This window comes from Gymnodraco acuticeps, unplaced genomic scaffold (genome assembly GCF_902827175.1).
Source record: "Gymnodraco acuticeps unplaced genomic scaffold, fGymAcu1.1, whole genome shotgun sequence".
NCBI classification, from domain to species: Eukaryota; Metazoa; Chordata; class Actinopteri; order Perciformes; family Bathydraconidae; genus Gymnodraco; species Gymnodraco acuticeps.
In genome coordinates, this window is record NW_022989879.1 from 250,302 (window position 1) to 259,843 (window position 9,542).

At 43.6% G+C, this 9,542-nt stretch overlaps 1 long non-coding RNA gene across 1 annotated transcript; it reads right to left on the reverse strand.

The window, feature by feature from the left end:
- Positions 1-2,228: 2,228 nt before the first annotated feature.
- LOC117534294 lies at positions 2,229-4,416 on the reverse strand. The gene is made up of 3 exons (XR_004567172.1): positions 4,290-4,416; positions 3,886-4,001; positions 2,229-3,329 (listed from the first exon to the last, which is right to left on the reverse strand). It is a non-coding gene; the product is annotated as an uncharacterized LOC117534294 (long non-coding RNA).
- Between the last annotated feature and the right edge of the window lie 5,126 nt (positions 4,417-9,542).

Sequence of the window (9,542 nt, forward strand, 5' to 3'; positions counted from 1 at the left end):
ATATTTTTACAAATAAAAAAAGATCTTTGAATATCTCTTTAACATTTACAACTTTCGATCAGGCATTTGTGAATCGATTTTGTTTTGTCGACCAAAAATGCGCTTGTGGATCTCAAATCTCTGCTCGTGGATCGTCTTTTTACACACACAGAGTTTTGAGACAACCGTTCCGCCGGTCTCTGCTAAAATCTACTCGTGTCACTCGGTTATTTTCGGAAACCATGTGATGGCCTGCTGATGACGACATTTCCGCATGGTTTTCAAAGTAAGAGCATGATGGTTTGTTTAATGCACTGTTTTTTTAATGAACAGCGGAAGGTTAGATGTATTCTTTATCACCATCATCATAGTGATACAGTTAGTTTGTGTTTTATGTTTATTGGTTCAACTTTCTTCATTGTTTTTTGTGTATTCAGTCAAGCGGGTTAAAGTTACAAAGCACTTCACATCTTATTAATCGGCCTAGTTGTACCTTACCAGTGCAGTGGTAAGGTAATCTAAAGCATCGTATTTAGGTCAGCCTTCATAGTAAGGCTACATTAAATGTTATAATATTCATCGTGTCCTTTCTACTGTATATGCATATATTCCTGTATATTGCTTTCATTTGTATTTAATGTTATTATGTTTATACTTGTTTCCACACATTTCACAATTTGGGATGAATGAAGTATCTATTATCATCATCAGCTAATGTCATTTCTATCTATCTATCCGTCTATCTATCCGTCTATCTATCCGTCTGTCCGTCCGTCCGTCCGTCTACCTACCTACCTACCTACCTACAGATAGATAGATAGATAGATAGATAGATAGATAGATAGATAGATAGATAGATAGATAGATAGATAGATAGATAGATAGATAGATAGATAGATAGATAGATAGATAGATAGATAGATAGATAGATAGATAGATAGATAGATAGATAGATAGAGATTTTCTGTTGGGGGTGCTCAAACACAGGGTTTCCCATTAATGTAGCTATGGGCTACAGTGAAATGTTCTACTGCAACACTCCCCACACGCAGATACAGTAGGCTACGCCCGCGACTGTTACAATGAAGGCTCGATAATCAGCTAACGGCATATATAGGAAGGGTAAAAGTGCTATTTTTTTATAAGTGGGGGGCGGACCAGCCTCCTAGGGGGGTCCGGGGTCATGCTCCCCTGGGAAGATTTTTTAAATTATTGAAGTTAAATCAAATGCATTAATCTGGTGCACTTTTGAGAGCAAAATTAAGAGGATATGGATACATCTCTCAACACCCATATGAAACAGAACTGTAAACAGATAGGCTACTTTTTCTTTATGGATATTTTACTTGTTTTACTGTCATATAGTATTTCATACCTGTTTTTCATTTATTCTCTTATTGTTTTATAGTCTAACTACACTGAACAAAAATATAAACGCAACACTTTTGTTTTTGCTCCCATTTTTCATGAGATGAACTCAAAGATCTAAAACATTTTCGTTTCAGAGTGGCCTTTTATTGGGGCCAGCCTAAGGCACACCTGTGCAATAATCATGCTGTCTAATCAGCATCTTGATATGCCACACCTGTGAGGTGGGATGGATTATCTCGGCAAAGGAGAAGTGCTCACTATCACAGATTTTTTCAGATTTTTGAACAATATTTGAGATAAATGGTTATTTTGTGTATATAGAAAATGTTTTAGATCTTTGAGTTCATCTCATGAAAAATGGGAACAAAAACAAAAATGTTGCGTTTATATTTTTGTTCAGTGTATAATGATCATATGAAGGTGTGCCTCGGAAATACTTGTTTACATGGTGAACAAACTGTTTTGAGACCCACTGAGATAACGACTAAAGTGATCTAAACACTGAGAGAGTCCTTACCTCACTAAACTGAGGTTATCTGACGAGGACTTTCCTTTCACTTAGTTGTAGAAACAGCCTCTAATATTCGTTAGCGCAGCAACATCTCTCTCTCTCTCTCTCTCTCTATCTCTCTCTCTCTCTCTCTCTCTCTCTCTCTCTCTCTCTCTCTCTCTCTCTCTCTCTCTCTCTCTCTCTCTCTCTCTCGTGCCACACACACAGAGCCGAGCTTGAATGAAACACCCAGAAGTAGGCTACTTGTACTCGCTTGTACTGTACTGTAATATGCTAACAGTATATGGTATCGCCACTAAAACTTCGAGCCGGTAATGACTGAGGTATGCTTGTGATTCTTTGTAATAAAGGAGTGCATATTACAAAGGAAATTTCACTATGTGACTTTAATTAGAAAATATTCGAAAGTCAAGGTTATACAGACAGTAAAACACAAAATCGTTTTTTATAAGATTATAAAACTAGGTTTGTCCTAATTGTCAGTATTGATTTGTAAACATTAGGCCAGTGGCAAACCATCTTTTGAAATGAAGATGATAATTTTCAACAAAAAATTCAGAATTTTCACTTAAACATTGAAAGTGTAGTAATTACTGCACTAAGCTGGCATGACTGGGTCACATGATTTATAATAAAATAGTAAAATAATTTCAAATAAATTCATGACATGGAATCAAATCAGAAATAAAAAATGATGTTCAATAAGACATATTTCTTATCATTTAATTTCTTATAAAATACTTTTAGCATACTTTTCACAAAATGGTGGTGTTTAAAACAACATTGTTTTTGTGTCATTAAAATGATCATTTATTCATGGTCCTATAGGGATATTTAACATTTAACACAAGGTTTAATTAAAGTCTACACAAATTCTAAAAATCTTACCATAACCAAAAAGCACCATAAGTACATAGGCTTTTTTTTTACATTGTCCTGGAACAAATTGCAGCTGTTCTACATCTCAGCGATGACAGGTAGTATCGGGGCCTTAAACCTTTTGGGGCGTCTGCATGTGGGGCGACAGCCAGAGGCCCAGACCAAGACGCCCGTCTGACTGCAGAGACCCGTCTCTCTTTCTGCTTGTGTGTGTTTCGCTTCATCTGCCTTTTGGTCAGAGCCAGTCACTCTTTCCTTAGCTGTATTCCTGCTGTTTAAGATGTGAACCTGCATGTTCCCAAGCTCCTTCACAAGAATCTCGGCACGTTTTTGACCCTGATTTCCATCTGGTCTGGAGACAGAGGTTTGATCAGTCAAGTCAAAATGGGAAAATTGCCACCCTGTCTTGTTCCCTTCCTCTGTCCATCCTCTGCGGGCCAGCCGGGCTGCGGTGAGGATGGAGTGGCTGAGGAGCTTCTCCTGGGGGTCTGAGAGAAGAGGCCTAGACATGGCCGACACCCAACCCTGTCGAGTACAGACTCTGGCTTACTGCGGTCTCAGGGACTCCAGGTTTGAGGCACTATATGACCTGTGAATCACAATAAAGCATTAGATTAGATGACATTATATCATAAGAGATTAGGGCATTGGCTCACAACATGGGGGTCCGGACTCCTACTAAGTGTCGCAGAGAGATTGTGAAAATTGTAGTGCAGTTGTAAGTCATTTCAGCAACATTAACTTACACTTTTCTGCAAAATGAATGTAAGTCCAATATTCACTTTAGTTTTATTGTAACCAGAGAAATATCTTTCTATTAAGCTGCTCCCTGTTTCAGCCATGGTTTCAGCCAGTTACTTTTGTTTGTTGAAGTGCAGGTGCATTCAGTGGGTTTATTTATTGAAAGACACTGAAACATGCTGCAGAGTTGCTGGATACTGCAAAATTGGTTATATTTATCTTGGTTTAAGTGCTGAGTAGCTGCAGCTCAGACATACCCTGTTCTTTCAGCCTGTCGCCACTAAGGGGGGGCAGAGATCCTGTGAAATATTGTTAAATTCACATTAAATGTCAAAGCACCACTTCCTAGTAATCTCTTTCCTTCTGCGTTTCAATGGCAAATTACATAACCAATCTCAACTAACCTTTGTGTTTTAAACTGTTCTTGCAGATGTGTGGACAAAAGTAAAATCCTTCTCTGGATGTGGAGACCCTTGCATCAAATGCAGGATGTGGCAGTTGGCTCCTGGCTGCAAAGGACCTGGAAGAAAACAAATACGATTGACATTACTAGTTGCAATTCCAATTTGTGACGTACATTTAGGAAAATGTATACAAAATGATACACAAGAAATCAAAATGTTTTAATTTCATAGAATGATGCAGCCATAAATGTATCTAATCTAACATGTTAGGACAGTGAAAACATTGTATTCATTTATCAAATGGTTCAATCATGCAACAGCTCCAGAGTATAGTACATGCATAATGTACATTGTACACACATATTTACAACAAAATGTAACATAAGTAAGGATTTAGGTAATACCAGGTTTCAGAGTGGGATTCTCATCGGGCTCATCTCTTCTTCTCTTCTTCCTCTCTCGACCGACTGAATCACCACTGCACTCTGAGTCTGGATCGACCCTCTCTCTCTCCCTCTCTCTCTCTCTCTCTCTCTCTCTCTCTCTCTCTCTCTCTCTCTCTCTCTCTCTCTCTCTCTCTCTCTCTCTCTCTCTCTCTCTCTCTCTCTCTCCTCTCTCTCTCTCTCTCATGTATATGAGCCTCACCAGGTCATCTTTTTGGTAGAACTGTGTAATGAAAGGAGCAGAGGTTTGTGTATGGGTCTGCTATGGTCAAGGTAAAAAAAACGGATAAAAGCAATAGTTGAAAATACGCCATTATTATTCTTTCAAAAAAGTTGTTGCAAATAACTAAAGTATTTAGGAGACGTGGCTGCTGTAGTTTTTAACTCTGCAAACTCAGAGGAACACGTTTTTGGATATGTTGACAGTAGATGGACTGTACCCTCAGTCTGCAGGCTGCTGCTGTGCTGTCTGTTTGCTCTGATCTAACTATACCTGCTGAGTTCAGCAGGTTTATCTGCTGTGGACAAAGCTCCACGGTTACGGTATGTGTCCACTGAGTGACCACATATTCCTGGCAACAGAGTAGCAGGGTTCAGGAAGTCACAGATTGGTTCAATAATCACATTGGACCTCAAATGGAAACCATTATACAATATGATAGAAACTTTATTGAATTCATAAAAAATGGTTGTTCATAAACCAATACTGGTCTCCAATTTCAGTTTGTGGACCACTTTTATGACAGTGCTGACATTGTTATATTTTAATCTCGTGATTGCAGCCTATCTGGATGAAATTCACCCACAAACAGCGCAGGAAATGTAGCCTTATAACAATTGTTTGCACCAACAGGGTTTAAATATCTGCTCACAACTATTCCAACTATTTCACTTAATCCGATTGTCAGCCTACAAAAGCTACTTTTCACAAGTTGACTAGCAGCTCTGTCTCTATCAGTATCCATAAAATATCTGGATAAGGTTCACGTAGAAAAAAAAGTGAGAGCTGTGTAACAGCTGGTCAGTTCACTCAGTTTCTGCTGGCTCATGGTAGCCATCTATCTGGGTGAAAGGTGAAAGGAAAGCTGTTGAATACCCAGTCTTATTGTCAGCATATCTATTGAATGGAACAAACTAAAAAGTGAGGCCTGCAGTGTAAAAACTGATTAATTTATTTGTCTTCATTGCCAACCAATCAATCTCAATGACACCCACAGTGTAATGATGCAGGAAATACTCACCAGATGCTTGAGATTTTTGTTTTTTGACATTTGCCTAATTTGTTGACAATCATAAAACAATCGAGAATAAACCAACCCTTAAGGCATTTGATGTATTTTTTTAATTCAGAAAATAATTTATAACATCTCAAACTAATACAATTCTTAAAGTATTTTCATCTTGTTTGCAGGGAATTCCCAGCCCTCATTTAGATGCAATCCTTCAGCAATACTGCTGTAACATTTCCTTCAATCTTTCTGTGATGTTATCTTTTGACAGCTACTTATTTTGGGCCTGTGGGGGAAACTTCTGTGTAGCAATGCAGGAGGAGTCATCGACTCAAAGGAGACACGGGAGAGCTGGAGATTTGATGGCAAACACTGATGGGTTTATTTGGAGCTTCGGCCGGAGAATTCACAAAACAAGTCCAAGAGCCAGAGGTTCTGACTTCACGGTAGAGTTGCCATGTCAATTCTGAAGAACTCTACCCCAGACCCATGTAGTTAGCTAGTTCAGAGAGAATAATCAACATTGTGCATAACAAGATAGAATCATACCTCTATCAGCTGACGCCAACAGGCAGGAACAGGGAGACAAAACACTGAGAGCACAGCAGCCAAGGTTACAGGTGCGTGTGCAGTTAGGACAGTATATGAACTGATAAACTGGGTCAAAGTTATGGGCCTTGGAAAATATTTCCCCAACAGGGCCTACATAAAACTGAGGTTGAAAAAATAACTCCTTTTTCATTCTTGCACTTTGAGTCTGCCAAAAGGTTGTGAAATGCTCTGTAAACATTCCTAATAACTCTAAAACAGGACTGTATGTGTTACGGCCTATAGAATCTTGGACCCCAAAGCAAAAGACTGGAGAGAGATGGTAAAAAACAAAAAGCTTTATTCAAGCAGAAAACAGAAAAAAGACGGCAGTGGAGTCAGGAAGTTGGCTGGTACTGAGTCGTCAGGGACAGGAGGCAAAAATCCCAACAAAGAATCCAAAAGACGAGGAGAGCAGTGAGACACACCGGAGGGTCGAAACACAGAGGAATTATCTGGCAGGGAAGTGGCATGAGGACCGGGCTTTATATCTACAGGTGAAGAGGTGAGTGGAAACAGGTGTGCCTCGTCTGCTCCTGGGAGGAGCCAGCCAACTCCCTGTCACACACCAGCCCTGCAGAGGAAAACAGAGAAGGGAGGGGTGAGACAGGAAAAAGCACACAAAAGCACACAACAAAAAACAAAGGGTACCTCTCATAAAAGTCCCTAAGGAGAGCAGGGTCCAAAATCAGGGAGCGGGAGATCCATGAACGCTCCTCTAGCCCGTACCCCTCCCAATCCACCAAGTACTGGAACCCCCGGCCTCGCCTTCATACATCCAACAACCGCTGGACGGTGAAAGCAGGATGATTGTCAATACTCCGGGGGGGAGGAGGGGGCTCGGCCGGAGGGCTCAGAGGACTGGAGGAAACTGGTTTGAGAAGTGAGACATGAAATGCTGGGTGGACATTCAAGGCAGCAGGCAGCTTGAGCCTAACCACAGCGGGGTTAATAATCCGTTCAATGACAAACGGGCCAATGTACCTGGGTGCCAGTTTGCGGGAGTCAGTCTGGAGTCGCAGATCACGGGAGAACAGCCAGACCTTCTGGCCGGGCTGGTAGTCCGGGGACCGTGGCTGGAGTGCGATGGCGGTCTGCAAGCCTCTGGTTGCGAACAGCAGTGCGAGCGAGAGCTGCCCGAGTTTCATGCCAGACTCTGCGGGCCCGCCGTAGATGCCCCAGTACTGAGGGGACTGCCACATCCCTCTCCTGGGTGGGGAAGAGAGGGGGTTGGAACCCAACAGAAGCCATGAATGGAGACATTCCTGTGGCGGAGAAAACCAGGGAGTTGTGGGCATATTCAACCCAAGGCAGGTGGGAGGCCCAGGAGACTGGATGGTGAGAAGAGACACAGCGAAGGGCTGCCTCCAGGTCCTGATTCGCACGCTCAGTCTGGCCGTTGGTCTGCGGGTGGTAACCTGATGACAGACTGGCCGACGCCCCCAACGCCTGGCAAAAGGCTTTCCAGACTCGAGAGGCAAATTGCGGACCCCTGTCAGAAACAATGTCCAGAGGAATGCCATGCAATCTAAAAACATGCTGGGTGATTAGTGTAGCAGTCTCAAGAGCAGAAGGTAATTTAGGTAGGGGAACGAAGTGTACGGCCTTGGAAAAGCGGTCAACAATAGTCAGGATAACTGTATTTCCTTCCGATGGGGGAAGACCCGTCACGAAGTCCATGGCGATGTGAGACCAAGGCCGATGAGGAATGGGAAGAGGGCGAAGAAGACCAGCAGGGGCGCGGTGGGATGTCTTACTGCGGGCGCAGATGGAGCAGGCGGCGACATACTTCTTGGCGTTAGAGGACATGGAGGGCCACCAGCAGCGTTGTTGGAGGAGGCCTAGAGTCCGAAGTGCTCCTGGATGGCAAGCTACCTTAGAATCATGTCCCCACTGGAGAACTGAAGATCTGGCGTGCGGTGGAACGAACAGCCGACCCGGTGGACAATCCTCCGGAGCTGGATGGTCCTCTTGTGCCTCCTGGACCACCCTCTCAACCTCCCACCTGGCTGCTCCCACCACACAGGAGGATGGAAGAATGGTTCCGGCGGATGGCTCCTCAACCGGAGGAGCGAACTGACGTGACAGGGCGTCTGCCTTGATGTTCCGTGAGCCTGGCCGATAGGTGAGGGTGAAGCTGAACCGGCCCAGAAAAAGCGCCCACCGAGCCTCGCGAGAGTTGAGCCTGCGAGCAGAACGGAGATAAGATAAGTTTCTGTGGTCCGTCCATACCACAAACGGATGAGTCGTGCCTTCAAGCCAGTGCCTCCATTCCTGCAGGGTCTAAGACTTACTGCCAGAAGCTCTCGATTTCCCACATCATAGTTTCTTTCTGCCGGGGAGAGCCGGCGGGAAAAGAAGGCGCAGGGATGCAACTTCTGGTCGGAGGCTGAGCGCTGGGAGAGGACTGCCCCTACACCAGTGTCGGAGGCATCCACTTCGACCACGAAAGGGGCTGAAGAATCAGGGTGAGATAACACAGGAGCAGAGGAAAACAAACACTTCAACATAGCAAAAGCAGCCTCAGCTTCAGATGACCACACAAAAGGGAACTTTAACTGAGGTGAGCTTGGTGAGTGGGGCGGCTGCTCGACTATAGTCACGAATAAACCTGCGGTAAAAGTTGGCAAAACCAAGGAACCTTTGGAGTTGCTTTCTCGTTGTAGGAGTAGGCCATTCGGCCACTGCCATGACTTTGGCAGGGTCGGCTCTGACCTGCCCCTTCTCTACCACAAAACCCAGGAATGAAACAGAGGAAACATGAAAGGCACACCTTAACATAAAGTCTGTTCTCCAGAAGTCTCTGCAGCACCAACATCATGTGTTGGACATGTTCTTGGGGGTCACGAGAGAAAATGAGGATATCATCAAGATACACAAAGACAAATCTGTTAAGCATATCACGAAGGACATCGTTAATGAGTGCCTGAAACACAGCAGGGGCGTTAGTTAACCCAAAAGGCATAACTAAATATTCAAAATGTCCCAGGGGCGTCTTCCACTCGTCTCCCTCCTTTATCCTAACTAGGTGGTAGGCATTTCGGAGGTCCATGCTTTGGGCCAGATAATTCTGTTACGGCCTATAGAATCTTGGACCCCAAAGCAAAAGACTGGAGAGAGATGGTAAAAAAACAAAAAGCTTTATTCAAGCAGAAAACAGAAAAGACAGCAGTGGAGTCAGGAAGTTGGCTGGTACTGAGTCGTCAGGGACAGGAGGCAAAAATCCCAACAAAGAATCCAAAAGACGAGGAGAGCAGCGAGACACACCGGAGGGTCAAAACACAGAGGAATTATCTGGCAGGGAAGTGGCATGAGGACCGGGCTTTTATATCTAACAGGTGAAGAGGTGAGTGGAAAAAGGTGTGCCTCGTCTGCTCCTGGGAGGAGCCAGCCAACT